Raw genomic sequence first — 14,940 nt, 5'->3', positions numbered from 1 at the left:
ACGTTAGCTTCTGAGGGCTTGGCGCTTTCCTTGCTATTGGGCGACTTTTCACCATGAGGCTTGCGATGCTTCTGTGGTGCTTGTTGGTGCGCACTGGACGGGAAGACTTGACAGTGCCAGTGCTCGTGGAAGGCGCGGCGTCCATGCAGGCTGCTCTTCTGGGCCGAATACGTTCGTGAACATTGAGGTGACGTGCCTCTTCAACTCTCCTAGGGCCATCATTGGGCTCAGCCCGCGTGGCACGCAAGATCATATCGGCCTCGACAGCGAGGTTCACAGCAGCACGGACGGACCTTTACACCATCGCAGCTCATTTGTCTTTTGCAATTGATTGAAATCACCCTGTTAGAGTGCAACCATGCTGTGTTGTTTTCTTTTCTGGGGCGTTCTTTTCCACTTGGCCACCAATTTCTAAAGGGGGCCAGGAACCACTCAAACTGCTAACAATAAGCTCTTACCTTGGCCCCTTGCATTTAGTTGTAAATGTGCCGCGATAAATGAACTAAATTTCGCTTGTACAGTGTATGTAATGCGAAGGCAATAAAACCGACGTCCGTTAAGGGTAACTGCCTGGATTTTAAGAGAAGGCAAGCGTAGCAGGAGGTGGAAGTTAGGGGGGGGGGGGGGTTCACATTAAGAAGTTGCCGGCAATAGTGTGGCCCCAGTTTGCACAGCGTAGGGTTAATTGAAGAGATATGGGAGATGCCTTTGCCCTACAGTGGGCGTAGTCAAGCTGATGAAGATGATGAAAAACAGCATTCTTTCTGAAGCCGTTTATGAATGAATGAATGAATGAATGAATGAATGAATGAATGAATGAATGAATGAATGAATGAATGAATCAGTCAGTCAAGTCAGTCAACTGAAGTCAGGTCGAATTAGTCATTCAGTCAGTCAAGCAATCAATCAGCATGTCATTTAGATAATTAACTTCCATAAATTACTTAACCAATCAGTCACTCCATCAATTTCGAGGCGGTTGACATTTATATTATCGTCGCTGAGTGTCTGCCGCTTCGTTGGTGGTCGAAATTGACCGGCGGCCTCCACTACGGTGTTCTTTATAGGATGAGTCGCATTGCGACTTTAAACCCTATAAACCAAACGAAACCGATAAGTAATGCGTGCATCGATCAATCCACAATCCATTTAAAGTTGCTTTCTTGGCGAGCATTCATGTCACGGGCTTCTGGTGGTTTAGGACTGACGAAGTTGTTTTCCCTCTTGAATACCATATTCTCAAAAATCGCGCCAAGAACATCCGATCATGCACCTGGGAGCTTGTGAAATTTCCTGATCTGTAATGACAAGGGGCTTTGAAGAAGCTTAAACATTGCAAAGTTTCTTCGCTGGGTTATTTACCAGAAGAGAAAAAGCGAAACTCGTTTCACTATACTTTTCGCTTGCTAACTTCATATAAAGTCTGCTTTGCGACACTCACTCTTATCCTTAGAGAAAGCCCGCACATGGAACTATTGCCGGATGTGGTTCGGGTGCAACTGCTGTTCATAAGGCGCACTATATTTCCTCCCAGGGCCCTGTAACCAGAACACCATGCACTCGCAGAGAGTGGGTGAGTGAGCGTAGAAACTTCTTTACTACGACAGTTCGTGTAGCACGAGTGGGGCCAGAAGTTTGTATCTCCATGTGCACGAAGGCGGCGAGCGCCAGGCGCGGAATAATTCGCAGCATAAAAATTCGCAGTGTTTGATTCCAATTTTTGAATGAGCGGAAACTTCACTTTCAATTTTGGTTCGCGTGCATAAATACTTCAAAAGACTGTGTGCAGGCGTGGTCGAAGGCAAGCAGAACACCTTATGCTCATTTACTACGTTGGTTCTCGGACGCGACTTTGAATTAATGCGCCGGGATTCTTCATTCCTGCTTGTGCTCGAGCGAAGCCAGTTGAAGCAGCGGAGAATGCTCAGTTTTTTTTTCTGCGCCCCGACATAGCATAGATGAATCCATCTCTGTTGAAGCGCATAGCTGAATGCCAACGACTTCGTACTCAAAACAGCTACTACTGGGGCTAGTTGGAAATACATACTTGAAGGAATTGGTGAGCGCTATAGAAACACGGAAAAGCGCTTCGTCCTATGCATTCGTCCCTTTTCCGTGTTTCTATAGCGCTCACCAATTCGTCCTGTGTCTTCGTCCCTTTTCCGTGTTTCTATAGCGCTCACCAATTCCTTCAACTTCGTACTCATGTGCTTGTTACAGAACAACCGAGGTATTCGTACGACATTATCTAAAATGGAGCTCACCTTTTCAGGAAAGCTTTAACAGATAGGATATTCGAACGCAAAACTGCCGTTTCTTATTCTTGGTATTTTAGAAGATCTGTGTTCGCTGCATTTCAGTACGCGAGAAATGAGAAACCATTCCTTTACAGCGTCGACACCGGAGCTTTCTCCTCTCTGTGTATCGATGGTGTCGTCTATGACAAATACTGTTCCCAATTCAAGTTATTGATCAATTCTTTGATGCCATCACTGACCAACCAGTTCCCACTTCGAGTTATTGATCAAATCGCTATCGCCCTGCTCTAGCTTGCGGTGGTGGTTAGCTCAGTTGGTAGAGTGACTGTTCCGTTGAAGTGGTCGTCCCGGGCTCGAACCCCGGACCAGGAAGAATTTCTTTGTAGCCGTATAGCTGCGCTCGGGTGGATGTTAATGAGTAATTACTTCCTTGTCATGTCATGGTAGATGCGAATAATATAAACTACTTTGGAGCAGCGACTAAGCGAATTTCGCACCCACATCCTAGCAACCAAGGCGTCATCCAACGACATATATGCTGACATGTAAACCCTTCAATGCAACCGAACAAGTTTAGGTGAGAACAGTACATCTAGCCCCAATATGGAAGAGAACAGCCACTCTCGGGCACGAATTAAACTTGTCCTTTATGCTTATAGGGTAACGACTGGTTAAGTGCTCACAACTACCATCCGTATGCCTGTACACAGATGCACGGTCCGCGGACACTGCTGTGGGTTGTATCGCTTCATATAATCCTTTACCTTCACAATCTTAAAGGCAGCCTTGTGCTGAGGCAGTTCGCTAAGCGGAAAGTGGCTCTTTATATCCGTTTTTTTTTTCATCTTGCATTTCGAAAAAGCAACGATACTTGTTTTCGCGCGGTTTGTGCCATTTAAACGTTTTTTTCCTTGGACCTCAACCATTCATGACCACCTTGTATGTCGGCATCCGATCATTTCTCACTTTTGACTACTCTTAATTTCACGAACATTATTCATGGACGGAAGAGTAGGGCCTTTATGCTTGGCAATTTCGCTTGTTCGTTGTCACTGTAGAAGCATACAGAACTCGAGGCCTATTGAGGACACTAAGTTTATTTGTGAATCTGCAATGCCCCTGAGTTCTGATTAAATCCTATTTCTGCTTTTTTCCAGAAGGACGGGACGACGATGACTTCGAATACCACGAAGCCACATTCGGAAGTCCTACTTCAGATTGCAGGTAGGATCTGTATCGCCGTGATTATTGACGGTTAAAGAGAGCAACTGTGTCCTTTTACTTCAAACCTGAATCAGCTCAGCAGTCGCAGCCATAAACATCAACTGTTTCTGCAGCAAAAAGAGAGGAAAATGTAAAGACTGATAAGGTATCATTGTCGGGTTGGACCCTAAGCGTGGTTACTTAGTAATGGACGTGACAAAAAACGACGAAAAGTTTAGATCACCGGGTTTATGGAACCATGACACGCGGCCAATAAAGAAGAAAATGAAAAACACACAGAGTTCATTTGAAAGGGACCGCTTAAACCTGTGTCTTCTAGATATCGTTATTATGGCTTTTTATTTCGAGGAATTATTGACTACGGTCTAAGCATTTTGGCCTCTGGGAGAAAATTAAGCACTCGACAGAGTTTCTATACCTTGCGCACAGTTGTTGTCCTAGCTTCGAAGCAGTTCGTAACCGCACCAAATAAGCGCAGTAGATAGTGCACGCAGCACATCCACAAAACGAACTGCACAAAAGGGCAGCCACAAAATGCACTGCTGCACTCTCATAATGAACACTCCCTTTATGAGGAACCAGTACTCATTAAGTGAAATACCTCTTCCTCGAAAGTACTCAGTGGTGATGCATCTAACCACATTTCACCCATTTCAGGCTTTAGACTCACTCGGTTCGCCTTCTGTCTTTCTCTGTGCGCAGCAGCCGCACAGCACCCCGCTTCTACGGCAACGTCATGTGGTTGGGTGCGGTGCTGGACAGCGTGCTGCACAAGCTGCGCTCCGAGGTGCCCGAGCCCAGGGCGCGGGGGGAGCGCGCAGTGTTCGAGCAGCTGCTCTCCTGGCAGGGCCGGCTGCAGCAGTGCAACTCGGCCGACGAGTTCGTCGCCGCAGCTGCGCTTGCGGCGCAGCACTGAGAGACGGCGCCATTCCCCGCCCCTTGCTGTGGGCTGCAATACGGGCTTCTATCCCCAGACATGATTCAGGGAATCAGATTAAAACGTTTCAGTGCGATATAGATAGATGACTGCTTTGCTTCGATATACAGATAAAGCGAACGCGTTATTAGTATTCGACCGGTCATTACTCCATAACTACGACTCACAAGCTTTTTTTTTCTAATTTGCTTTTCTGTGTCGCAATTGTTCATTGAAGGTAATTTTATCGCCAACGCAAAAATAATAAAATCTAGTCTCCAAACCGACTGCTCGCTTTCAGAATGGTGCAAATGCATGCCATTTGAAGGAAAAAGGAAAATACGTAATGAAAATCTAATTCAAGGATCACCTCGTGAGGTATGTTGTCTACGGCCAATCAAATGCCAAATCATTTGCCAAGAGAAGATGTTCTGGACCTCTGGGGATGTTGGCAAGCACTTCTCGTAGGAGCAGGAAGGCACGTTGGGCCGAAAGCCCTACCTGAACCCACCATAGTACTCGGGCAGAGATCATTATCTTCAATATAATTTTGGTGGAGGTTGTGGATGACAGTTCATAGAGTTTTCCGATAGATGATGTTAGTGAGATGGCCCAGGGGGAATCTAGTGACGGTCGCTTGCCGGACTAGGTAATGGTGGCAATTTCGGTATGTAGCCAATCCTGAGGTACAATGCCCTTATAACGTTTGTGATTCTGTCCGCTCCAAGAGCGGTGTTGCGCTGCGATGCATCGACTGCGGCTTGCACCTCAGCTATTGTTATTGCGGCATCAAGTGGGGGGTTTGGAAGACCGTTGTAGATGATTGGACACCACAAAGCGCCCGTGAGTTCCCTGTCGGACCCATGGAATTGTTCAGCTATTGTTTGAAGTGTATGGAATGTACGATTTGTGGCCGATTTGCCTTTGTCGGCTTCAATGAAACTCCGGAGGATGGACCATGTATATACCAGAAATGCGAGGTAGTCCAAGCTGCAGAGAAATCGGGTAAGAATGGGCGAGAATGTGATTCATTGAATAACGTTGTGGAGTCTACGGAATTTGATAGTAACAAAAAAAGGAAACTTCATTTTTTCCCATATTACCTTGGTAAATCACTGCCTGCGAACGCTCATTTAAGAAGCATGAAAAGGTGAATGACATGTCAAAGGAAGAGGTGAAAGTAATGTAAGCTTTGAAAGTGGAGGTTTCTGTCAAAGGCTACAACAACAACAACAACAGCATTTATACCGGCCGATAACAGTCATCTTGCGTCGTTTTCCAGGCAGCTTGGCTTGAGGAATGGTAAAACGGAATGTATTTAACACGTCAAAAAAAGAACGTGCCTGCCTTCCACGAGGGCAATTAGGTATTTCACCGTCGAACGCTTCGGAACGCAGCTGCATCGTCATTCATTACCGGCTTTCTAAAACTAAACGAGAAAACGTTCTGGTGCTCGGCTGCTGACCCGAAAGATGCGGGTTCGATCCCGGCCGCGGCGGTCAAATTTCGATGGAGGCGAAATTGTAGAGGCCCGTTTATTGTACGATGTCAGTGCACGTTAAAGAACCCCAGGTGGTCGAAATTTCTGAAGCCCTCCACTACGGCGTCTCTCATAGTCTTAGTCGCTTTGGGACGTTAAACCCCTTAAACCAAACTAAACCAAGCCTTTGGGATGCCTGATAACATGATACTTTCCTACGCGTAAGAAGAATCAGTTTCAACAACATTTATTTCATTTATTCGGCTTAGTCACTGAAGGAGTTATGTTTCCGCCTACACATGCGCATAGTTCTTGTCTACCACGACAGATCGACCACGCGGTCACGTGCCCTCGTAGCGAAGACGCCATAGCAGAGGCCATGTGTATTCTTTCGGCATAGCTGAGCCGAGCTTCCCACGGGTGCGTTTCTACTAGTACATCTACGCCTAAAGGCCACAGACACACTGCCACTGTGTGTCTTACGGCATCGTCTCGAATTAGGCAATGCACTCTTAGCGACGTCACAAGAAACAGCATAAGCTGCTTTTGTGCAGAAAAGGCGCACCTTGTTTGCCTCACCCTGCGTTTTCAAGATGGGGACACACAGCTCTGTTGTGTCCCCCTCTTGTTTTGTGCCGTCGTTGCGCTGTAATAATGAATGAAGGTTTTCAAAGAGTCACCCTTTTTCGTCGGAAAAGAAGCTTCGATTTGCCCGTCACCAGTTTTTGTTACGTAGTGGGTCTTGCCGTCCTTGGTCAGGCTTTTTCCAGCAAGGTAGACGCGCCCTCTTTCCGAAAAGCCGTGAACTGCGAGCAGTGACCTCAAGAGTTACTTATTGATTCAGCTTCGGTAGCCGAGTACTTTGCATTCATTGAATGCAAATTGTCTATTACACCTCTGTGCGCAAGCTTTTCGGTACTGTCGTTTACTTGTTTTTTTATATAGCAGAATTTTGCCGTTCACCTGGTGTCATCCGACAGTCCTCATTAAGATGACTGTTGGCAAGTGCCAAGCGAAAGCACCATGTACCTCAAGGACGGGGCAAAGCAGAACGTGATCCTTACTTTGCATATACTCATTATAACAGCAACGGCTGCGCCAGGGTTATGAGCATATGCTGACCAGAGGGAGTCCGACAAAGTAATATTGAGAAGGAATAAGAATACAAGAAAGACGGCAGCGTCGCGAGTTTTGTAGAAACGGCGGCCTCGCACACAACCTCAAAGTAAAACACCAACACAGAAGTCAGAGTAACACCCAAAATTAAATGTCGAAACCTACATTGTTCACAATACATTTTCAAAAACGTGCATCTCAACTAGAGGAGGCGATTAGAGGACAACGCGCTGTGATTCCCCGATCACTGGTATGCACTAAACAGGCCGGGGATTGCGACCGCCGGTGCAGATGTGCACAGAAAAACGCCGCAATTGATGCGAAAAGACAATATATGCAAAGGTGATAGATCAAGGGAAGCAGCGAATGCACATTGACACTGAGGAGACGTTGGAATTCCACAATCGGCGAATAGACTTGGCAATATGAGTGCAGTACCTATACTTCTTGCACGGGCGGTGCAGTGCACACTTGCTCTTGCCTTCATAGTCGTACCTTCGTCAGTGCTTTCGGTATTACCCAAAGAAATAGTTGCTCAGAGGCGATAAATTATTCAGTTTATTCTATGCCCAGTCAGAAATTCTGCCTTTGATACGACGCTCAACGTCTGCAGCATGACTACAAGGAAAAAATATTTATTTTAACCATTGCAAACCTGCGTGTAAAGGTCCTTATTGAAAGGGTTGGTAGTCGCTTTGTTAGGCTGTTGCCAAATGCAGTGAGCACAGTTTCGTTTTTCCATAAAAAAAAAAGTAGTCGGGTATGTTATCTCTTGATAGAAAAGGTCACGGTCTCGGGATATGGGGAAAAGTTAGAGCAGCGGAGGGCATGTTTGCCGCCTTCGCCCCTTCATTTACATATAGGCACTCCTACCGATGGTGAATATGCTCTAACTTTCAGCTTCAAGAACACTGTTGGCAAGAAAATAATGCAACAGTCCTTTCCTATTCTTTTTAGCCGGCTTGTTGAGACTTGTTTCAGGAGTTCTGAAAAACCGCTATATTTAGAAACGCAGGATTCAGGGTAATATGTCTTGGACTTCCCTATATTATACAGCAATAAAGGTCAGTACCCTTTTTAACACCTGGGTTCTTATCGTGTAAATGCGATGGAAATGCTCTGTACATTTGCGGAGAAAAAAATTCTTGAAAATGGCCTCATTAGAGACTGCGATGTCAGTGCACGTTAAAGAACCCAAGGTGGTCGAAAATTCTGGAGCCCTCCACTACGGCGTCTCTGATAGCCTTAGTCGCTTTGGGACGTTAAACCCCATAAACCAAACCAAACCAACATTCTTTACCACCTGTACTTGTAGCACGCAAAATATATCCATAATGGCTTTCATATCTTGATTCTTACGTCATTGCGAATTTGTGAAATTGAGGTGTGCCGGAAAACACAGCCTCTGCCACGGCGTCATTCAATTTTTTTTCTCCTGAAATATTAGCAGTTTCAGAAAGCAAAATTTCCCGTTGGCCTACTTATTAATTGCGGACAGAATATATGAAAATAATCAAGAATATTAAGATATCAAGTCTTTGGGGGTTCGATCACTCGTGGAATCACCCACACAGTGTTCATAGTATGTGCATTGAACCGGAATTATGCCCTTAAGGCAAGTTTGCGAAAAAGAAAGGTTTTTTTATTAGGCCCAGTAAGTGTTTCTAATTATCATCATCCGCTGGTGATCGCTTCCTTCCGAGGAAGCAGAGAAGGAAGAGCAAGAAGAATGGCGGCGAAGGACTACGTGGTTCCCTTCAACCCGCAACCGCCCGCACCCAAGGAAGCGGCCAAGAAAGGCAGGCGACCGAGAGGTTACTACACGGACGCGTCCTGGGAGTCCGTGCCTGCTGGCGGTCCGGTGCTGCCCGTCTTGGCCGTCTACGTGCTCATACTGCTCGTCACCACTTTCCTGCTGTTGCTCCTGCTCATCTTGACCACCAGGCCGTCGTCGCGAAACGCGTCCAGCTCGTCGCCCGCGCCCTTTGCCGAGCAGAAGACCACCAGCACCATCGCCGATAGCGCCAGCGCCAACACGTCGGCCGCCTCGAAGGGTCCGCGTCGCAGGGCCCACGGGGTTCGGGGATCATCCTCGCCTTCTTCTACGGAGGCCGCCGAGGAGCTCTGGTCGGATGACGACGCCGACGCTGGCAACAACGCTGCAGCCTCGTACAGCCCGGAGGAAGAGGCTCCAGGGGAGCATTCGCGGAAGAACTGTTATGAACAATTTGAGAATGGCTCAGTGTTCCCCGATTAGCCATGCCACTTCGCTCCCTTTGTGAAGTTTCGCGTACTCCCACTAACGCAGAAATTATTTCTAATATTGAGATTACATAAAGGAAGATCTTGTTTGCTTGTGGTGATTTTATTTTACTCAAGACGAGGAACACCTGCAATGGTTCGCGTTTGGAAACAATACAAGAAAATAATGCTAAAGACCGTCCCGCACATCGTAACACTTAGGTAAACATTTTCTTTTAAATTTAAAAATAACTTGCGTGATAAGAAAAGCAGTTTCAGAATCCTAGCTTACAAACAATTAGGGGCTGCAAATTAAGTTTCTGCCTTTGAGATACTGTGCATTATGTGTACCAGAGTATTGATGGACTCTGGTGTGTACATTTGTTTTATTGTGAAGTGGTTAGCGTAGGGCAACACTTGTCGAGGGACTGTTCGGGGAGGGGTCCTGTTCGCACCAATTTTTCATGCTTCATTGCCCGGCAACACTGAGATTAGTGTGTTTAACAAGAAGATTCTTCACCGGTCGCTCCCTTTTTGTAAGTACACATGTGGTGTATTTTGCCAAGACTCAGTATTTTTCTTATGAGGCATAGTACTGATTGAAGGTTGTGTTAAGTTTGGCTAATCCTTTGGTCGTGTCTACACGTTAACCCCCAGTAGTACACATGGACTTCTATGGGGAATCTATACTCAATGTCGATCCTCCAGTTTCTTGGTAGGCACAGTTAATTTTTAAGATGGAAAAACTGAAACGTGTTCATGGAAATAAGGTTTTATTTTGAAACTTTCTTACTACCATAAAAAACCAGTTCGTTTTCTACATCTCGCATACCATTGCAGAAACGCTCATCTAATATGCTCAAAGGGCAGAATCAAATCGACTCGGCATGGCCCTTTGAGAGCGCGACAATACGAAATCGTGGATCTATTGAAGAGATGTTGCATGCAGCTGTTTGACTGGACGAGACTACCTAAAACGATACAACACTTATCGAAAGGGCCCGTCCGGTAGGAGCATGCCTGGAAAGGAACAACCGGCTGATCGTACCAATCTTTACAAAATGGACAGTTCGAGAGTACTACAAAATGCGTACAAATTTAAAAGCACTAATTTACGTGTCTAAGATATATCATGAGGCAGTTAGAATAGGCGACATATATATCTGGGACTGACACGCAGTAATCTGCGTTACCTGTAGCGTCTGCGCATTCGAATGACGATGAATGACATAGAGAGGATACACCTCGAATCCAAATCGATGGCTTGGATTCACACAAAGAATTTTTGTGCTGGTAGTAAACTGTAGAGGCATAATAAATAAGGGAGGCGATTTTGCCTCTTTGGTCGTTACTGTGCAGCCACATGCTGTACTGGGCACGGAGTCCTAGTTAAACGGCAATATTAGGAATGGCGAAGTCCTCCCACCAAAGTTTACTGTCTACAGTACAGATAGACTCCGGCATGGCGGAGGCGCCTTTATTTAAATATCAGAGTACATGCCAGGCATAGAACTTTAATTTGACAATGATGTGGAGTCGGTTTGGTGTCGAGTGCATCTCTTAATCGTTTAAACCAGTTGTAAGGTTAGAACTTCACAGAGGCGGCTCTCGGTCCTACTCACGTAGTGCACGCAATTAAATTTAATAGGCCTGAAGAGCGGAGAGACCGAAGCATACGTCCCAAGTGAAATTGGCCGACGGCCGACCATCGGTAAGCAATTGGACAGTGCTCGGCAGCCGGTATCCTCGGTAAACCAATGGCGGCCCCTAGTCGGGCCGTGGTTGGCTGCCAATTTGGCTGGTTAATAGTTGGCCAAAAACGTTCAGCCAACTACCGGCAAATGATAGGGAATTAGTCGGCACCCAACGCTCGGGCAACCACACGGGGACCATCGTAGGGCCATGGTTGGCTACCCACTGGCTTGGCCGGTGATATATATACCAGCTGATGCACGCGCAGTAGGCGCGTGGAAATTGCGGACAAAACGCTCGATCGACGTACGTTTCATATTATCCCAATATGTTTTTACGAATACACTGCGCGCATGACTGCAAGAATGTTGAGCCTAATTTATCAATCGATGGAATGTAATGTGTAAGCAATATGAAGGTGCAATGCTGTGGCATCAATTTCATTTTAATACTGAGCATTTAAATAATTGTCGGACGAGTGCAGTTTCATCGAGAGATAAAAGGAAAGTCCCGTAATTCTGACATCAAACGAAACCGAAACTCAAAAAGTTTCGGTTTCGTTGTTTTATTAAAACTGGCAAGCAATTGTTTTTTTTCTCTAGACGTAGTGAAGCAATGTAAATTTTAACGTGCATAACTTAAAACAAATGAATAAAATAAACATTTATTTTATTGTTTGTTCCTCGCAAACATATTTTTGACAGAACATCTACGAAAGCGCGGTGTCTGTCACAACGACTGAATCTGCGACGCGATGCTCTTCCCGCGCTTTTCAATCTCATGCTCTCGTAGCAGCGGCGTAGCTGGCATAGTATTTTGTTTGGATTTGAAGCATTGGTTGTAGCTCCAGTGCCGTGTCTTGGCTTTTCACCATGACAACACCACCTGATCTAAACGTCGGAAGGTAAGACCTCATCATGGAGCGGTTCTTGAGGGCGAAACGTCGCCGAGAGCTTTATCTGGCGAAGGCGGGCAGCGTGTGGTGTTTGCAGCAAGTCGCAGAAGACGCAGAGGCGGCAGCATGCTCTAAGACATAAGATTTTCAGCGCTCGGGGACAGCTTAGGGCAAGCATATGCAGCAGTGAATAGTTTGAATCCTCTGTCGTGGTAGCTGAGGCACAGCGTTCAAGTGGAGATCAAGCTAAGTCAGATGTAAGTGACTTGCACGGCCAAAACGCTGGTCCTGTGGTTACTGATGAACATGACTTGGTTGATGTTACCGACAATGCCGAGTGTCCAAAGGGGATAAGGAGTCAGTTGAGGGCTTGGGCTGTGAAGCATCATATCAGGAGAGCGGTAGTTAATTCACTGCTTGACATTCTTAGGCCGCACTTCACTGATCTTCCTAAGACACAGTACGCTCTAGTGTCCACTCGACGAAGCGTGCCACTTGAACAACTCGGCAGTGGTGAGTGCGTTCATTTTGGCCTTCAGAGAGGCTTATTGCGTGCATTAGACATGTGGCATTCGGCTCCAAGTAATGGAGCCGGAAATTCTTCACCACACTGGTGAAGAATTGTCATGCTGTGCTAAACATGCTGGTCATTTTATAAGCCATATATTCTTCAGTACAATACATTTGACCCAGGTGGTGGAAATTCCTGGAGCCCTCCACTAAGGTGTCCCTCATAGTCCATGTGTTGCTTCTGGGACATTAAACCCCTCAATGTTTTCCCAGGAAAAAAAATTTAAGTGCTTCGAGATTCTATTCTATTTAGTCTACTTCGTCATTTAAGGGTAAATATGCATGTTGGCGGCAGGGTAGCTGTTTTATTGTTGGCTTAGATTGCCTCATTAAGGCAACTTGTTAAAACAATTCCTACTGTATACTGCATCAGGTTTCATGCAATTGTAAAAATAATGAGTTTCTAAAACTGCTTGCAATTGTTTAGTGCTATTTACAATGGTACATACAATTATACTGTTGTGAAGACATTGAAGACTGCCCACAAATATATCATAACGGATGCTATGTACAAAGGACAGAAATTCTAGTTTATTACATTTTGCCCTCATTGCCGCATGTTATTTCGGGTTCAAAGTGAATATTGCAATGGTTATGGAATATAGGGCTGGTTACTGTTATATCCGAGTCTGGACTACAAAGCACTGGATTATTTGATTGGAATATCACTGCTGAGCTGGTTTGAGCCTTTCTGAAGTGGTGGCATTTGTTTTTGCTGTCTTCTTTTATCGTAGCCTGCCTGAGAGCACACTACCCTGAACAAGCGACCCTGAAGAATAGCAGCGCTGTTATAAAGCGCTGGCTGATTGGCGCGCAGGATCGGGAAGGTGGCCGCAGCCAGAGGCGCCAGCCGATTCGAGCAAGGGAGGCAGTGGGCACAGAAGAATAAGACTTCACTTCACTTCACTTCACTTTAAAGACCCCCTTCAGGGGGTATTACATAAGGCGTGGGTTAATATATTCAACAATCATAAATATGCGGCAATCATAAACAATCATATTCAACAATTATTGCAGTATGATACAAATGTTTACAGCGGATAAGAATGAAGGTGAGCACGTGATGGCGGCAACATCGGCGGGGAGGGCATTCCAGTCAACAATGGTGCGGGGAAAAAAAGACCTGAAAAAGTTTCAGTGCGCGATAGAGGCCGGGCGATCTGAAACGGGTGTGCAGTGCATTGAGATATGCGGGTCGGATGAGAAATGCAAGGTGTTTGATTCAGAGTGCTATGGAAAAACTTGTGGAGCAAATTACAAGCAGGCGACGCGACGGCGAGCTTCAAGGGTTTCGAGACCGGAATTATTCTTTAGAGATGAAACGCTGATTGTATATGAATAAGCAGAATGAACGAAGCGAATGGCGCGGTTTTGAACTGATTCGAGTGCATTTGTTAGGTATATTTGGTGTGGATTCCAGATCGGACTGGCGTACTCGAGTTTAGGTCTAATAAGGGTTTTGTAAGCTAGAAGTTTCACGTGCTGCGGTGCATGAAGAAGATAATGGTAGGATCTATTGGCAGATGATATGATTGTGGTAATGTGTATTCGCCAAGAAAGATCGGTACAGAGTGTTACACCGAGGTACTTGAATGATTGGACGCTTTCTATAGATGAGTTGGCAACTGTATAGGAAAAAATAAGCGGGTTGCGTTGACGCTGAAATGAGACGAGTTTGTATTTTTTAGCGTTTAGTGTTATTAGTCACAGGTCACACGATTCATGGATGTGGTTGAGGTCATTTTGAAGAGCCACTTGTTCAGAAATGTTAGTAACGGCACAATAAATTACACAGTCAGCAAATTTTACACGATACCTGTGGCGCCAGATCGTTAATACATATTAGGAATAAAAGCGGGCCGAACACAGACCGGATGTTATGGGGGAGAGTGCCTGAATTGTGATTGTTAATAGAAACAAGCTGAGAACGGTTAGCTAGGAATTCTTTAATTCAGTCTAGAATATTAGGGTGCAAATTTAAAAACGCTAGTTTCAGTGATAGGCATTGGTGTGGTACCTTGTCAAAAGCCTTCGCGAAATCTAAAAATAATGCATTGGTCTGTATGTTACGGTCGAGGTTAGCATGCAGGTCGAAAGTGAAGATTGCCAATTGGGTCTCACAGGAAAGTCCCCTACGAAACCCGTGCTGAGCCGGATGAAGAAAATTGTTAGAATCTAGGATGTTTACGACATGGGAATAGATATATGACATATATATGTTCCATGATTTTGCAAGGAGATGGGGCGATAATTCAGTGGAGAGTCCTTTACACCTGATTTGTGGACAGGAATGACCCTCCCCACCTTCCAGTCATCCGGTAGCATTCCTGTTGAAAGTGGTTGCGAATACAATAATAAAAGATATATGGCTGAAATGTGTTTGGTGTTTTTCAGTATTTTGTAAGATTGCACAGTACGCGTGCGTTTACAGCAAGTGAAACTGCTTGTATACTGATGTCTGCATAAAGGAACCTATTAATAATTGCTGCAAGTTCGTCTTCATTGTTTGTGTCTCCTCAAGATGTCTGTGCATACAGGTCGGATTCCT

The 14,940-nt window shown here is 45.5% G+C and overlaps 1 long non-coding RNA gene across 1 annotated transcript; it reads left to right on the top strand.

Moving 5' to 3' along the window:
* The first annotated feature begins 1,554 nt into the window (after window positions 1-1,554).
* LOC149343597 (uncharacterized) lies at window positions 1,555-4,501 on the top strand. Its single transcript, XR_016283323.1, has 3 exons — window positions 1,555-1,573; window positions 3,416-3,482; window positions 4,185-4,501. It is a non-coding gene; the product is annotated as an uncharacterized LOC149343597 (long non-coding RNA).
* The last annotated feature ends 10,439 nt before the right edge of the window (window positions 4,502-14,940 follow it).

This window comes from Amblyomma mixtum, chromosome 5 (genome assembly GCF_055824585.1).
Source record: "Amblyomma mixtum isolate Tamu chromosome 5, ASM5582458v1, whole genome shotgun sequence".
NCBI classification, from domain to species: domain Eukaryota; kingdom Metazoa; phylum Arthropoda; class Arachnida; order Ixodida; family Ixodidae; genus Amblyomma; species Amblyomma mixtum.
This window is presented reverse-complemented; position numbering and strand designations above follow the sequence as displayed.